Raw genomic sequence first — 18,071 nt, forward strand, 5'->3', positions numbered from 1 at the left:
TGACCCTTGGGGTGACGCCCTCTAGCGTTTTCATGGCAGACTCAATACGGGGTGGTTTGCCAGTGCCTTCCCCAGTCATTACCGCTTACCCCCCAGCAAGCTGGGTACTCATTTTACCGACCTCGGAAGGATGGAAGGCTGAGTCAACCTTGAGCCGGCTGCTGGGATCGAACTCCCAACCTCATGGGCAGACAGCTCCAGACAGCATATCGCTGCCTTACCACTCTGCACCACAAGAGGCTCATTAAACCCATAAAACCCATACAAACCCTTAGACCAGGGGTAGTTATGTCAGACGTTGAAAGAACTCACAACTAGCTTCTTAATAATAAGAAAGCTTTATTGAGAAGCACTACAAACATCAAGACTGGCGAAGTCAAATCTGACTTGAAGGCAGATTTGCTTCTTCTTATCAATACAATTCTCCCGCCTAAAACTTGAAAGTTCCCAAGGGAGGGGAGAGGGAGAGAAGAGACACTTGCAATTAAAAACAGTGATACATTCCCATGGCCTTGACTGTCTTCCACCGTGTGATAGTGAAACCAGGACCAGCCGAGAGGCCCCAGCAAGTGATAAGGGTTACAACAACATGCATTTCACTTTCTACTTGTTAGCATGATTACAGGACCTGGAGCAACCAGGCGCCAAGCAATATAACTGTCATGGAAGAACTCAGGCTAATTTATGGCAGGGATTCTAACAATCCTGACAAGTTAAACTGCGGCCCTCCAGATGTCCATGGACTACAATTCTCATGAGCCCCTGCCAGCAAACACTGGCAGGGGCTCATGGGAACGGTAGTCCGTGGACATCTGGAGGGCCGCAGTTTGACTACCCCTGCCTTAGACGATACAAATAGATGGCGGCATGATCACTACTATCTAAGGCAGGGGTAGTCAAACTGCGGCCCTCCAGTTGTCCATGGACTACAATTCCCAGGAGCCCCTGCCAGCAAATGCTGGCAGGGGCTTCTGGGAATTGTAGTCCATGGACGTCTGGAGGGCCGCAGTTTGACTTCCCCTGATCTAAGGAATGACAACAAAGCTGCTGTTTTGGTCTGAAGTGAACCCCAAAGACACAATCCGTAGAACTTTGCCTTGTTGTCTGCCTGCTATACGGCACTCCTCCCTCCCTCAGTCAGCTTGAGTGGCAGGCTGTCTGCTTATTCCAGTGGCTCATCGATTTAATTCCATTCCCCACTGAGGCCCTGTCCTCCTGAGTCTCCATCCCAAAATCTCCAGGAGATTCCTAGCCTGGATCTGGCAACCCTACTGAGCAGCTTCATCCCTTCTGGCAATTGCCAGATTTTGCCTGGAGAGCAGGAATGTCCTCAGGCCTCAGATTGGGGGTTGGAGTCCAGTGCTCCACCTTCCGTTCTGTGTTACACTCTAAAGCCCCTCCCCCAGCAACAATGCAGAACAAGGACTAATATTTTCTCCTTCTACAAGTGCTGAAGAGGGCTGTGGATGGTGCCTGAGAGAACTTCACAGGGCCCCAGTCTCAGGTGACAAGGTTCCCCTTTCGTGCTCTGTCTGCAGCACTGATCACCTGAACCCCTTCCCCCCTATTTCATCGCATTGCTAGGATTCTGTCAGTCAACCCACATGGACTGAAGGCCTCCGCTCTTTCAGGCTGTGCATATCAGAGAGGAAACCATACCTGAGCAGGCAATTCTGACTGAAAGATTTGATTTCTACATCAGGATTCCTGTGGCTACACCCCAAAGCACTTCACGGCTTTCTCCACTGTTCCTCTCTTTGGACTCATATTGATCCCTGACTTGAACATGGTTTTTGGTTTTTTGAATAGGTGTTTGCTTTGATCAAGAGATATTGTTGTCTCCTTTAACCAATGGCTCATTTTGTAAACACACAAATACCATAGACATTGCTTGCAAAGATCAATTTATTTTGATAATCATTCAGTGAAAATTGACCCATACCCCAGATTCTATTTAGCTGGAGGCTCCCAATCACCAATTTCTGCCTCAGTTTTCTTTGCCCTTGGGCAGCCCATTCACCTCCAGCCTTGTTAAGAAGACATCCCTGACCCCCCCCCCCATGTCCAAAGCTTTCTTCCCCATTCCCACAAACTGTGTAATCTGCAGAGAGACAGCTTTGCTAGCCCGGGTAGGGTAGTGTGGTGGAATGTGGTATGCTGTGGTTCAGTGGTGGGCCCAACATGGTGGCATTGATACAATCCAGGAGACGGATATCGAATATGATCCTATCCTTAGCTATTTCTACTGGCATGGCTGGAAAGTCACATGCGTTTTGTGTGGAGCATCCCTGGAAGGCAAACTTTATTGAAAAAGGGATCGGTGTAATACCTGCAAGGGGAAAAAAGGAAGAACATCCACATAAGAATCATAGAATCATAGAGTTGGAAGGGGCCATACAGGCCATCTAGTCCAACCCCCTGCTCAACGCAGGATCAGCCCTAAGCATCCTAAAGCAAGTTACAGAATGTTACAGAATGGGACCATAGTGATGAAGAGAGTGGGAATGATGTCATGAGGCCTCTGAACTGAATAGTTTTGCATCATATGGTGAATCTTTTCAGTTCAATCCTTCAGTTTCACTACTCTATTTTCTCTCAAGTCAGTCCTTTGCCAGGAATGGATCCTTCAAGGAGGACTAGCATTGCTAGCAGTTATTGACCTTCAGTTGACACCTAGAGCTGGTTTACAATTGATCTCTAGACACCTGGAGAAAATGGCTCAATTAGAAGATGGCTCAATTGGAAGATGGATTCTTTGGCACTGATCATGCCTTTTAAAGAGTCTGCCAGTTTTCTTGAACTGAAAAAAATACCATTTTGAGCTCCTGGCATCCAGAAGACTTTATTTAAAGCCAAGAGTGATGGAGAGCGGTTGTCACACATGCTTGCTTTGAGATTTCCTGATGGGTTGGTCATTCTACACTGCAAGGTCTTGGTCATATACTCAGGAGAGACACCTAGCTGCAGGTCACAAATTTCAGGCTCTACCAAGAAACCAGGTTACACTGGTTTAGCCTCTGAGAAACTCAGAGGCCTTTGTTCCAGGTGGGACTGCCCACTTCCTCTTCACACTAGAAGAGAAACTAAGCGTTTGTGCTCAGACCCCATTGCATTGTCATGTTGTATCTACTCACTTGTATGTAAGGAACCAGAAAAATTCACGCACTGAGTCTCCTCAGCAATGCACGGTATTGGCGTCTCTGGCTGGCAGTTTTCCCTCCCTATGGAATAGCAGGCTGGACACTGAAGCCCATTGGGAGTCACACTCATGTTCTGAGGCACTGCAAAAAGCAACTTTGACAGTAGATTCAGCATTTCATAACACTTTATTCAACATTTGTTTAAATTATCACCCCCTTGTCTTTCCCTAGAAGAATGATTGCCACTGCCTCGTGTTGTATCTGTAGATCTCCTGAAGACCAACTTGAGGTCAGAGGCAGGATTGGATCCTGCATTTTAATTAGCCAATGTGCAGCTTGATCTGGACTGCTGAATCCGGTCGGTTTAAATGGAAACTGACCAGTAACACGCACTGACAGGAAGATCTATTGTGTGATTGCACAGATCAGATGAAAGGCAGGTTCATCTGATGTCCTAGCCTGGAAAGCATTCTGCATAATCTTGTCATTTTCCTCCTATAAATGCATGGTACTGACACACAAAGACAGAAAAGAACAACAGTTTCACAGCCTCTGAAAAGATGCAGATACGTACCCTGAGGAGTGTCATTGTTGCAAAAGTCTGTGCTGCAACAATTGATTATTAACTGGCCGAATGTTTTCTCCGATGTAGTCATGCCATAATTGCCTGATTTACAAATCACTGATGGCACACAAGAGTTGAAAGAGAATACAGAGAAACCAGCTGTGAAAAGGAATCAGAAAGAAGTTTAGAGGTTGCTCCGACTGTCTCTTAATTTAACTGCCAGATATTTAAGGCATAATTTATACCAGGTAGGGATCATTTACAGTTTTGACAGGACCTTGGGCAGGTTTCCACAGGTAAGTCCTCCATCAAGGGTACCATACTAAGTAGGTCTGCTCAGAATGATCTATTAACAAATTGCCAAGCGAGTAATATCATACTGGGCTATATGAATCCTTTCCCTTAATCAAAGAAGTAATTATTGCATTTCCTGTTTGAATAAATTGGGCCCTTGCAAATGACTATTAGGAACTATTGTTATCAGGACCCAGAGGGAAATCATAAAGTTCCACAAGCTATGTAAGATGGATCTTTTCCCCCAGGCCTATGGTTGAGACCCATACACCATCAATGCAATGGACCGCCCTAAGGGCATGAAACGGGTGCAAAAAGATACATCAAAAAGGCCAACTAGCTTTAGATACACTCTGCCTGAGCACTTTATCCCCCACTTGATGGACCTGAATGCTCCTATGCTGCTTAATGATGTTTCAATAATTTTAACTCATTTTAATTTGAATGAATTTATATTATTTGATAATGACTGACATGTTTAATGTACGTTTGATGTAAAGCATCCTGAGCCCCCAGGAAGTGTGGTATAGAAATTTCATAAACAAACCAATAAATTGACCCCATTGGATGATAGTCCTGTTATGACTTCCAGAGGATGAGTCAGTAATATAAGTGGCCTTTCTGGGAGAGATCCCAGTGTAACATAAGAAAGTACCTTCCAAGCTCTCATATAAACATGTAGTCTGATATAATTATTTGGGAAGCCATGTTGATTTGAAGCAAAAGGACCAAGTTTGTGTCCAGTGGCAACTTTAAGAAGAACAAATTTTAATCCCCGGTAAAAACTTTTATGAGCCTCTTGTGGCGCAGAGTGGTAAGGCAGCAGACATGCAGTTTGAAAGCTCTGCCCATGAGGCTGGGAGTTCATTCCCAGCAGCCGGCTCAAGGTTGACTCAGACTTCCATCTTTCCGAGGTCGGTAAAATGAGTACCCAGCTTGCTGCTGGGGGGTAAAATGGTAATGACTGGGGAAGGCACTGGCAAACCACCCCGTATTGAGTCTGCCATGAAAATGCTAGAGTGCGTCACCCCAAGGGTCAGACATGACCCGGTGCTTGCACAGGGCATACCTTTACCTTTTTACCTTTAAAAACTTTCATGTGCATGCTGACATCTTTGGATACATTGAAGCAGATTTTCACAGCCATTACATATAGGGGAGGTGTATGGGGGTGTGGGAGTAAATTTCCAGGAAGGACTAAATTAGAATCCAGATGTATAAGTAACCGAGAAAATATATAGCTTAGATTGGATTAAAGCAGTTGGTAAAACCTACAAAAAGCGTCAAATTAGCATACAGCTCGTTCCTCACATGTTGAGGAAACAGATTTGAGGAAGCAATTAGCAAACAGCTCATTCCCCACTTTTAGATACTACAATACTCTCATATACAAGGGTTGGCTTACAACGATACTTATCCACCTTTTACCAATATTGCCAAGATAATAAGTTAGTAATTAACTATGGTAAAACAAAAGTTTTGGTTTTCTCTAAGAGCTGGCATGCAATGACTTGGTCTATTGGAGGCACTTCAATAGAACAAGTCAAAACATTTAAGTATCTAGGTGTTACCTTCCAATATAACCAGAACTGGCACTCCCACTGCCAACGAGCTATCAATCTGGCCAAATCCTCATCTTCCTTGATAAAACAGTTCTTTTTCTCTGCGAAAGGTAACCAATTTATTCCTGCAGCAATTAAAATTTTTAATGCCAAAGTGATGTCCCAGCTCCTGTTTGGATGCCCCTTATGGGTTCCTGCCTTTAATAAATCTATTGAGGGTGTTCAATCTGCTTTCTATAGGCAAATTGCAGGGGTTCCCAACTGTGTCTCCTACCATGCCATTTGCGCAGAATTTGGCCAAATTAGGGTAGAGACAAGGGCCTGGATAGCTACTTTTAAATTTTGGGTCAGACTATTTTTTAGAATAGAAACTGGCAGCCTTTTAACTTGTCTGAAAAGTGACCCTCTTAAATTTCAATGGTTCCAGGCTATTGAACAAAAATTAGTCTCCATTGGCATCGATCTGAACTCCCTACTACCTCTGGAGGAAAAATGTATCTTCCGAATTATTAAACAGAGAATATTAGACCACGAGCAGCAGGAACTCATACCTACCCAGCCTCGAGTCTGCTCACCAGCATTCTTTGGCATCATTATGCAGAGAAATATTATGCCTACATATTTGCATCTCCTTGATGTCCCACCCCAGAGAAGAGCTTTTCTCCTGGCACGAATGAATGCTTCCCCCTCAAAGGTCTTAGAGGGAAGATTCCACCGTATCCCATACCATGCGAGACTCTGTCCGTGTGGTTCTGGCTGCCCTGACTGTCTCACACATTTTGTTAGATTGCCCCTTATATGAGCAGTGTCGGGATGACAGCTTTGTTGCTTTGCTGGGAAACAAGCCTTCTGTAAGTAAATCTATGACCTTGCATTTTCTGCTCTCTGACAAAGACCCAGAGGTAACTATTTTAGTTGCCAGAGTTTTAACCAAGATGCTTTTATAATATGCTGCCTACCTTGTATTTTCTCTTTTAGAGTTTATTTAATCATTTTAAGATCTGTTTGGTTATGTAACCCCATGGCCTATTTTATTATTTTGTTGAAATTTTAAAACCTACTTTTTATATGTCTTATACATATTTTATGCCAATAAAAGGATACTGACTGACTGACTAGTGTGTTTTTGCAGCTAGATGTTCCAATGCAGTACAGGGTAATGTACTTCTATAGTGCATTGAAGGTGCATTAGTCAACAAGAGTGGAATAAGAGAATCAAAGAGAGTTAATGAACAGACATGTTAACATTTATTGACTTGCAGGAGGGAACTTTGGGCTCAAGGATGATGAACACACATTTTCGTAGGCTTAAATGAGGACACAGTTTTATTGTTAACTCCGCAGGAGTGTTGGCACAACATGGGAGAGGGAGCCTGTCTTGTGGTCGCCTGATTACAAGAACCCAATCCACAGTGGTGTCCTGGGGCCCACCTGGTTTCCCCTGCCTAGATCATAGGTCTCCTTGCCACTGGGATCCCATTCAAGGGAAGTGTCCAGCAGAACCCTAGGCCCAACCTGTTTCCCTGTCAAGAATGTGGAATCCCTTTCCTCTAGATTCCCTCCATAGAGAAGTTTCTTACCTGGAGTAACAAGAGGAAGTGCAGATTCCCTGGTTCCACCACAGCCCCCCCCCCCCGGCACTGTAAACCCTGGGGTACCAAGGAGAGGCGTACTCCTCCATTGGTCTCGCCCCAGGCTACCAGCTTGGCGTATTGGTTAGGAATGCAGACTTCTAACCTGGTGAGCTGAGTATGATTGTGCGCTCCCCCACATGCAACCAGCTGGCTGACCTTGGGCTCACCACAGCACTGATAAAGCTGATCTGACTGAGCAGTAATGTCATGGCTCTCTCAGCCTCCCCTCCCTCACAGAGTGTCTGTTGTGGGGAGAGGAAAGGGAAGGTGAATGTAAGCTGCATCGAGACTCCTTTGGGTGGAGAAAAGTGGCATATAAGAACCAATTCTTCTTCTTCCGTACATCCCCTGCTGGGTTGGCTCCACTTCCAGACCTGCCACCTCATAAGGAGGCACCCAAACTAGGGAGTCCGATGCGTGGACCGAACTCCCACCAAACAGGTTCCATCCCATGCCGAACTGCCAGCTGTGACAAATAATATTTAAAGATAATGGACAGTGGCCAACCCAACATAACAATATAAAGCCAACTTAACAAGGTGGGTGGGAGGGCAGATGTTCAGACAGCAGTTCTGGTGGATGAGGCTGGGCTCCCCGCAGGTGCCCAAGCCCACACATCCCGTCCAGCATGCCTAACAGAATGCACCAGCACCACATCCATCCTGCGTGTCGCTGGCCTCTCCTTATTCTGCACATCTTCCTCTCCACCCCATTCCTCCACATCTTCAATGGTGGCTAAAAGTCAGTCTTCGCAGCTACTTTTTTTGAGCATGGAATTATTGTGTGGAAATTCAGTTGCTGTGTAGCCCTGTACAGAGATACCTAATGAGTGGGGGCAGATGTGAGAAGATCTACTTCTTAAACATCTTCCTGTTTTTACTTACGGAATGAAGATAACCCAAGAAGAGAAAGGCAAGAATTTTCACCAGGTGAACAGTTTTGAGATGTAAATTCAACACACCTCCCTGCTAGGCTCTGACATGAATAGCATTTCAGGGGTGCCCCTGCAAACAGAAAAGAGAGAGAATGCATGCCAGATATGTCATTCATATGACATTTGACAAAGCGCACCATTTTTTTCCTTTTAGAATGACAGCATTAGGATGCATCTGATCTTGGAGTTAACTGAAGGATCTATTGGAAGAGGAGAAGCATCTATCTTCAGATTAAAATCAAAATCCTATCCCAAATCTGCATATGTATTTCATCTCGAAAGAAATGTATCTTTTGGTCAACATTAAATGTAATTGCAATCAACCAGATGTTCACCACCCCCTTCAGTTACAGCATGGAGAATCAGTAAACGTCAGTTAAACATCTGCCTCAGTTGCTCAGTTAAAAGATGAGACAAGCCACTGTGATCCAGATGCCACTGAGCTGATGTCCTGACATTCGATAAATGCTGCTGGAGGAAGTCATGAAATAGTCTTTGTTATACTGGAATCCTGTTCAGCATGCATTATAGAGAATTTCTCCTTTGGCATCCAAGGAATGGACAATAAACAGAACTTTGAATTTTTGATTTATATATTATTAGCAAAAAATCCCATTGTATCTCTAAAGACTTCAGGCGCTTGGCCCGCACCCCCACACCGGGCAGGCCACCTAAGGACTGGAGAAGATTCAAAGCGCATTTTTGTGGTGGGGGGAAAGTGGTGGCGGGGACTCTGCTCCTCCCCCTGGCACCCTGAAAAGGTCTTTTCAGGGGAATCACTGGCAGGGACTCTGCTCCTCCACCACGGATAGCCCGGCTGCAGCAGTCGGACCTGATTGGGGTGGCAGGAGTGATGGTGGAGACAGGCTTGCCCTCTCCCCCTCCTCACACTGCCAATGAGGCATGACATGGCTGCCACCGGGGCAGTTCAGGATATGGGTGATCACTGGAGGGGCTCCCTCCCTTGTTTACCACTCCCACCCAACTAGTGGCTACAGTCCCAGGCCCGTTACCCTCCTTCCAGCTTCCACTCACCAAGCGGACACTTCTATATGGAAGAATCTGGAGGCCGATGTGGTCAGGACAGCCTGCCTGATTGTCTGTTCATTGTATGAGTGCCAACTCCTCCCATTATCTATGTTTGCCTTTATTTATATGGTACAGATTGAATCCCCCTTCAAGGATCGCTGCCTTGTTGTGGCAAGGGGGCTTGCGTAGTTCAGTGAAGCTATGAGCTAAACCGTGCAGGGCCACCCAAGATGGACAGGTCATAGCTGAGAGCTCTGACAAAAGGTGATCCACTGGAGAAGGAAATGGCAAACCACTCCAGTATCTTTGCCATGAAAACTCTATGGACAGTTCCAATAGGCATAACGATATGACGCTGGAAGATGAGCCCCTCAGGTCGGAAGGTGTCCAATATGCTACTGGGGATGAGCAGACGGCTAGTACGAGTAGCGCCAGAATGAATGAAGCGGCTGGGCCAAAGCCGAAAGGACGCTCAGTTGTGGAAGTAACTGGTGGCGAAAAGACAGTCCGATGCTGTAAAGATTTTTATTCCATAGGAACCTGGAACGTCAGATCCATGAATCAAGGTAAGCTGGACGTGGTCAAACAAGAAATGACAAGACTGAACATCGACATTTTAGGAATCAGTGAACTAAAATGGACAGGAATGGGTGAATTTAATTCAGATGACCATCAGGTATACTACTGTGGACAAGAATCTCGCAGAAGAAATGGAGTAGCCTTCATAATCAATAAGAGAGTAGGAAAAGCAGTCTTGGGATACAATCCCCAAAATGACAGAATGATCTCAGTTCGAATCCAAGGCAAACCATTCAACATCACAGTGATCCAGGTCTACGCCCCAACCACTGCTGCTGAAGAGGATGAAGTTGATCAGTTCTATGAAGCCCTACAACACCTCCTAGAAGCAACGCCCAAAAATGATGTGCTTATCATCATGGGGGATTGGAATGCTAAAGTAGGAAGCCAAAAGATAACCGGGATAACAGGCAAGTTTGGCCTTGGAGTACAAAATGAAGCAGGGCACAGGCTGGTAGAATTTTGTCAAGAGAATACAATGGTCATAGCAAACACTCTTTTCCAGCAACCCAAGAGACGACTCTACACATGGACATCACCAGACGGTCAACACAGAAATCAGATTGACTATGTGCTCTGCAGCCAAAGATGGAGAAGTTCTATCCAGTCAATAAAAACAAGACCAGGAGCTGATTGTGGTTCAGATCATGAGCTTCTTGTTGCAAAATTTAGGCTTAAATTGAAGAAAGTAGGGAAAAGCACTAGGCCACTCAGGTATGAACTAAATCATATCCCCGACGAATACACAGTGGAGGTGACAAATAGATTTAAGGAATTAGATCTGATAGACAGAGTGCCTGAAGAACTATGGACGGAGGTTCGCAACATTGTACAAGAGGTAGCAACTAAAACCATCCCAAAGAAAAAGAAATGCAAGAAATCAAAATGGCTGTCTGAGGAAGCTTTACAAATAGCTAAGGAGAGAAGGGAAGTGAAAGGCAAGGGAGAAAGAGAAAGATACACCCAATTGAATGCAGAATTCCAGAGAAAAGCTAGAAGAGATAAGAATGCCTTCTTAAATGAACAGTGCAAACAAATAGAAGAAAACAATAGAATGGGGAGGACCAGAGATCTTTTCAAGAAAATTGGAGATATGAAGAGAACGTTTCATGCAAAGGTGGGTATGATAAGGGACCAAAATGGTAGGGACCTCACAGAAGCAGAAGAGATTAAACAAAGGTGGCAAAATTATACAGAAGAACTATACAAGAGCGAGCTTAACATCCCTGATGACCACAATGGGGTAGTTACTGACCTGGAGCCAGACATCCTGGAATGTGAAGTCAAATGGGCCTTAGGAAGTCTGAGCAACAATAAAGCTAGTGGTAGTGACAGCATTCAAGTTGAACTATTCAAAATCTTAAAGGACGATGCAGTAAAAGTGCTACACTCAATATGCCAGCAAATTTGGAAAACTCAACAATGGCCACAGGATTGGAAAAGGTCAGTTTACATTCCAATCCCAAAGAAGGGCAATGCCAAAGAATGTTCAAACTACCGCACCATTGCACTAATTTCTCATGCTAGCAAAGTTATGCTCAAAATCCTACAAGCTAGGCTCCAGCAATATGTGGACCGAGAACTTCCAGAAGTACAGGCAGGATTTCGAAGAGGCAGAGGAACTAGAGATCAAATTGCCAACATACGCTGGATCATGGAGAAAGCTAGGGAGTACCAGAAGAACGTCTACTTCTGCTTCATTGACTATGCTAAAGCCTTTGATTGTGTGGAGCACAACAAATTGTGGCAAGTTCTTAAAGAGATGGGAATACCAGAGCATCTTATTTGTCTCTTGAGAAATTTATATGCAGGTCAAGAAGCAACAGTGAGAACTGAACATGGAATCACTGACTGGTTCAAAATTGAGAAAGGAGTTCGGCAAGGCTGTATACTGTCGCCTTGCCTATTTAACTTGTATGCAGAGCACATCATGAGAAATGCGGGATTAGAGGAGTCACAAATTGGGATCAAGATTGCAGGGAGAAATATCAACAACCTCAGATATGCAGATGATACCACTCTAATGGCAGAAAGTGAAGAGGAACTAAAGAGCCTGTTGATGCGGGTGAAGGAGGAGAGTGCAAAAGTTGGCTTGAAACTCAACATCAAGAAAACAAAGATCATGGCATCCGGCCCTCTCAATTCCTGGCAAATAGGAGGGGAAGAAATGGAGATAGTGACAGATTTTATTTTCCTGGGCTCCAAGATCACTGCAGATGGGGACTGCAGCAAAGAAATTAAAAGACGCTTGCTCCTGGGGAGGAAAGCTATGGCAAATCTAGAGAGCATCCTAAAAAGCAGAGACATCACCCTGCCAACAAAAGTGCGTTTAGTCAAGGCTATGGTCTTCCCAGTTGCAATGTATGGCTGCGAAAGTTGGACCATAAGGAAGGCCGAGCGTCAAAGAATTGAGGCTTTTGAACTCTGGTGCTGGAGAAGACTCTTGCGAGTCCCTTGGACTGCAAGGCGAACAAACCGGTCAGTCCTAGAGGAGATCAGCCCTGACTGCTCTTTAGAAGGCCAGATCCTGAAGATGAAACTCAAATATTTTGGCCACCTCATGAGAAGGAAGGACTCCCTGGAGAAGAGCCTAATGCTGGGAGCGATCGAGGGCAAAAGAAGAAGGGGACGACAGAGAATGAGGTGGCTGGATGGAGTCACTGAAGCAGTAGGTGCAAACTTAAATGGACTCCGGGGAATGGTAGAGGACAGGAAGGCCTGGAGGATCATTGTCCATGGGGTCGCGATGGGTCGGACACGACTTCGCACATAACAACAACAACAGATTGAATTATTATATACATCTATAAACACAAAAACTATTTTTTTTTCTGTTAGCACATACAATTTCAGAGTGAGAAATTCCATGAGATTTGGGGGCTGTGCCTGGGGTTGGCTGCCTCTGGAGTAGTGTGGGACCTCAGCAAGGATTTAATGCCTTAAGAGTCCATCCTCTGAAGCTGCTCTTTTCTTCAGCAAAACTGTTTCTCTTTAAATCAGCTTGGTGTAGTGGTTAGGAGTGCGGACCTCTAATCTGGCTAGCCTGGTTTGAATACACACTCCCTCACATGCAACCAGCTGCATGACCTTGGGCTTGCTACAGCACTGATAAAGCTGCTCTGACCGAGCAGGAATATCAGGGCTCTCTCAGCCTCACCCACCTCACAGGGAGAGGAAAGGGAAGCTGACTGTAAGCTGCTTTGAGACTCCTTCAGGCAGAGAAAAGCGGCATATAAGAACCAACTCTTCTTCTTTTTCAGTAATGCCAGGGCTCTCTCAGCCCCACCTCCCTCACAGGGTGTCTGTTGTGGGGAGATGAAAGATAAGGCAAATGTAAGCCGCTTTGAGACTCCTTTGGCTAGAGAAAAGTGGCATATAACAACCAACTCTTTTTCTTCTTCTTCCTCTAAATCACTGATGAGGCCACTTCCCAGATATGATAATTCCCTTCCCTGGAGTCTAAGTTTCTACTCACCTGTAGAGAAGAGGGCCCAAAACAGGCATGTGCTTAGGAGCGCCTTCATAGTGCCCGAGAAAGGGAGAGCCAGAGAGTGCTTGTATCAGAGATGAAGTGACAATGGCATGTGATGCACAGGTATTTATTAGCCAAGAGCAGGAGCCTCACTGTAACATATGGGAATAGCTGGATTGGTGAGGTTCTGAAAATGATGAGAACTGAGGCTGTTCCCAGATGTCCCACAGTGTCACAGTGTTATAGGACATGTGGGCAAAGCAGTCTACAAACATTTAAAGGTATCAGTTTGTACCTCACATAATTGCTTCTTCCCTACAACAGGGTCCTCTGATATTAATATCTATTTGTCAACCTGGAGTCAGGCACGTCCAGTTTTTCTGACTTTGATAAAACACTTTTGAGAAAATTTGGTAAAACATCCTTCAGGCAGGAGTCAAAACGGTCTCGGTCCTGGCCTTTATTCAGCCTGTGATACTATGAGGCCTAATGTCACCTTTTAATTGCTGCAGCCATTAAATGATAAATTGGAAAAATTCTGTGGCTCAGTGCCGCTTAAACATCTTTCCCTCAAATGTCACCCAAGGTAGATTTTTGAAGATCCCTCCTCAGGAGAGATACTGTTGACACGGATGTAGTGTCCCTGACACGTTGCACCATATACTTCTGGTGTGTCCTAAGTTTGAAGTATTTTGTCGCCCGTTAGCTAATTATCTGAAGAAATTGAAATTCAGCTGTGTTAACGAGAAACACTGGATTAAAACGATACTAAATGTGAGGGACACAGCAACTATTATAAAAGTAGCAAAGTTTTTACTGGCGATTTTAAATGAAAATCTTTTACGATAGATTTTACATCTGAAACTGTTTGAAATTTTCATTTTATGCTTTGCAATTTTATGCCAATAAAGGTACACTGAATCTGAATCAGTGCCGATGTTTGCATCCTTCCCCACAATGAGTGCAAACAAACACAGGGTCCCTAATGCTGGGATAACAGGTAGTCCAAGCCACATTCTATTTGGAGAAGGATCCTAAATTTTTCAGTCTTGGCTAGACTCAGAAGCAGAAGGTTCCAGGGTCTGCTGCATCTACAGTGGAACTCCTGCAGAATAAGTTTATTTGAAGCCTGAAGCCACAATCCTCAAACACTCTAAAACAGGGGTAGTCAAACTGCGGCCCTCCAGATGTCCATGGACTACAATTCCCAGGAGCCCCTGCCAGCATTCGCTGGCAGGGGCTCCTGGGAATTGTAGTCCATGGACATCTGGAGGGCCGCAGTTTGACTACCCCTGCTCTAAAATCTCTTCAAACATTCGATAATCAGCCCCCCCTTTTGTCTGCACAAGTGACCCGCAGCTCTGAGCACCTGAACCCCTTCCCCCCCTATTTTCATCACATCTCTAGGATTCTGTCAATCAACCCATATGGACTGAATGCCTCCATATCGGAATATGCAATTCTGACGGAAAGATTTGATTTCTACATCAGGATTCCTGTGGCTACACCCCAAAGCACTTCATGGCTTTCTCCACTATTCCTCTCTTTGGACTCATATTGATCCCTGACTTGCATATTGTACACAAACACAAAGGTGTTTGCTTTGATCAAGAGATATTGTTGTCTCCTTTAACAAATGGCTCATTTTGTAAACACACAAAACCCAGAGATATTGCTTGCAAAGATCAATTTATTTTGATTATCATTCAGTGAAAATTGACCTATACCCCAGGTTCTATTTAGCTAGAGGCCACAATTTCTGCCTCAGTTTTCTTTGCCCTTGGGCAGCCCATTCACCTCCAGCCTTGTTAAGAAGACATCCCCGAACCCTCGATGTCCCCAGCTTTCTTCCCCATTCCCACAAATTGTGTAATCTGCAGATAGACAGTATTGCTAGCCTGGGTAGGGTAGTGTGGTGGAGTGGGGTATGCTGTTGTTCAGTGGCGGGCCCAGTATGGTGGCATTGATACAATCCAGGAGTCGGATATAGAACAGGATCCTATTGTTAGCTATTCCTGCTGGAATGGCTGGAAAGTCACATGTGTTTGGTGTAGAGCATCCCTGGAAGGCAAACTTTGTTGTAAAAGGGACAGGTATAATGCCTGTAAGGGGAAAAAAGGAAGAACATCCACATAAGTTCCAGAATGCAGTTAGTGATGAAGAATGATGTTATGAGGCCTCTGAACTCAATCATTTTGCTCCAAATGGTGAATGTTTTCAGTTCAGTCCTTCAGTTTCACTAATGAATTTTCTCTCAAGTCAGTCCTTTGCCGGGGGACTGGCAATGCTAGTAATTATTGACCTTCAGATGACACCTAGAGATGGTTTAATACCACAATTGATCTCTAGACAGAAAGTTGAGTTCTCCTGGACAAAATGGCTCCTTTGAAAGATGAATTCTTAGGCACTGGACATGCCTTTTAAGGGGTCTGTCAGTTTTCTTCAACTGAAAATGCTATTCCAAGCTCCTGATATCCTTATGACTTTATTTAAAGCCAAGAGTGATAGAGAAAGATAGTCACACATGCTTGCTTTGAGATTTCCTACTTCAGCTGTCTTCTCACCCATGTAATGTTTGTCACCTCCCAAATAAACTATGGAGCAATGCTAGATAGAAGGGAATATTTAAGAGCGATCAACTTGAAGACAAGCCAAGTAGACTTTGGGAGCCTCAACAAAAGATCCCTACCACATATGAACAGGAACTTGTTTCTGCATTTCTAGGATGCTAGGGGTGTAGATATGGCAATGGAGCAGATGTACATGCGCCCCTGAAAAAGGGGTGATATACGTAGATATATATATACTTCTACTCACTTGTACTAATGGAGCCAGAGAAATTGACACACTGAGTCTCCTCACCAATGCAGTGGATTGACGTCTCTGGCTGGCAGTTATATGTCCCTACGGAATAGCAGCCTGGACATTGAAGGCCAGTGGGAGTCCGGTTGACATTCTGAGGCACTGCAAAAAGAAGCATTGACAGCAGATGCAGCATTTCACTACACTTTATTCAACATTTGTTTAAATTATCATCCCCTTGTCCTTCCCTAGAAGAATGATTACCAGTACCCTGTGTTGCATCTATAGATTTCCTGAAGACCAACTTGAGGTCAGAGGTAGGACTGTATCCTGCACTTTAATTAGCCAATGTGCAGCTTGATCTGAACTGCTGAATCCAGTCAGTTTAAACAGAAACTGAGCAAATAACGCACACTGTCAGGAAGATCTATTGTGTTTTATGTAAACTGGAGATTTTAGGGGGGGTTGTCTGGTTCGTTTTGGTTCAATTTTTGCGTCTTGTATCATCATGGTGGGGTCACAATAAAGAGCTGAAATGAACTCCCAGTTCCTGGGCCTAGTCTGCACACATAGGATAATGCACTTTCAATGTGCTCTGGCAGCTGGATTTTCCTGTGCAGAACAAGATAATCTACTTCTAAAGTGCATTGAAAGTGCATTATCTATTGTGTGCAGACTAGGCCCTGGTCTCTGAATCCATGGAACTGACCCATTGTTAGTTTAAAGGTATTAACCACACATTAGAAGGTTGTAATTCTGAAATTTCTGCCTTACTGCATCAGCAACTAGCAGTTTCAGAAAGAAAGAAAGAAAGAAAGAAAGAAAGAAAGAAAGAAAGAAAGAAAGAAAGAAAGAAAGAAAGAAAGAAAGAAAGAAAGAAAGAAAGAAAGAAAGAAAGAAAGAAAGAAAGAAAGAAAGGTATCTTGAAGGGAACAGAGGCACTCGGGGTCTGTTTCCCACTCCCTTTATTCTATGGTTAGATTATTTTCCTTTTCTAATTTATAGGAGAGCCCCTCACCACTGATGGATTTGGGGCTCATGATTCTACTTAGTATTAGTGATCTATAGTCAATCACATGATATATGCTCTAGCCTTTTCCACTCCCATGAAGCCAGAATACTAATTATGATGTTCATAAATGTTGTGGGACTTGTTTGCTTTTGAGAGGCAGTAGCCTGTTGCCTCCCAATATTTTGCCAGTCGTAGTGATCCTGACAATGGATCCCCTATGATGAAAGGCAAGGATCTTTTGTGCTTGAGTGCTGAGACTCCATGAAAACTGTAATTGAGGATGCTATTCTCCCCCACTACACTGCAGGTGACTAGGTTTGGGGCTCTGTGATGCAAGTACTCTTTTTCTCAGTCACTGAACATCTCCAGCTGTTCTTCTAGAGTAGGGCTTCCCAAAATGGGTGGTACACCCCCAGGGTTAGTCGTAGGATCCAGGGATGCAGTGAGGATTTGGGTGCTGTAGGGGGACAGCAATGTGAGTCTTCTGCTGAAGCTGTGAGAGGCATTCCAAGGTGGCCTACCTTTGCCTACCTCTGGGTATTAGCATCCCTGGACTTCCTTGGTGGTCTCCCATCCCAGTGCTTTCCAGGGCCAGCCCTGCTTAGCTTCCAGCTTCAGAAAGTGGTCTCTCCCTCTTTCTCTCTCTTCCCACAATGAAGATCCAAAATGGCTTTCACAAAGAACTTGTATATAGCTATTTAATTCTAGACTAAAATATGGCTACGGCACAAAAACAGAAAAAGAAGTGTAGACAATATAGTGTGCTATGAATTCGCAGTAGTCCTAACATCAGGAAAGAAGTGTGTGTTTGTATGTTGGGGGGAGGGCTGGAATCCAAGGGGGCGGTAGCCCAAAAAAGTTTGAGAATCACTATTGTGGAGCATGGAGACGCTGCTAGAGTTGGAGGGAGAATTTTGTCCCCCAATGTTTGTGCCCTTAAGCATAATTTTGTCATTCTCCTCCTAGAAAAGCATGGTACTGACACACAAAGATGGAAGAGAATCACAGTTTCCATAGCGTCTGAAAAGATGCAGATACTTACCCTGAG

At 44.5% G+C, this 18,071-nt stretch overlaps 1 long non-coding RNA gene across 1 annotated transcript; it reads right to left on the reverse strand.

The window, feature by feature from the left end:
- Window positions 1-3,165: 3,165 nt before the first annotated feature.
- LOC143838970 (uncharacterized) lies at window positions 3,166-13,257 on the reverse strand. Its single transcript, XR_013231503.1, has 4 exons — window positions 13,213-13,257; window positions 8,080-8,199; window positions 3,715-3,864; window positions 3,166-3,281 (listed from the first exon to the last, which is right to left on the reverse strand). It is a non-coding gene; the product is annotated as an uncharacterized LOC143838970 (long non-coding RNA).
- Window positions 13,258-18,071: the final 4,814 nt, after the last annotated feature.

Source organism: Paroedura picta, chromosome 5 (assembly GCF_049243985.1).
Source record: "Paroedura picta isolate Pp20150507F chromosome 5, Ppicta_v3.0, whole genome shotgun sequence".
Taxonomy (NCBI): domain Eukaryota; kingdom Metazoa; phylum Chordata; class Lepidosauria; order Squamata; family Gekkonidae; genus Paroedura; species Paroedura picta.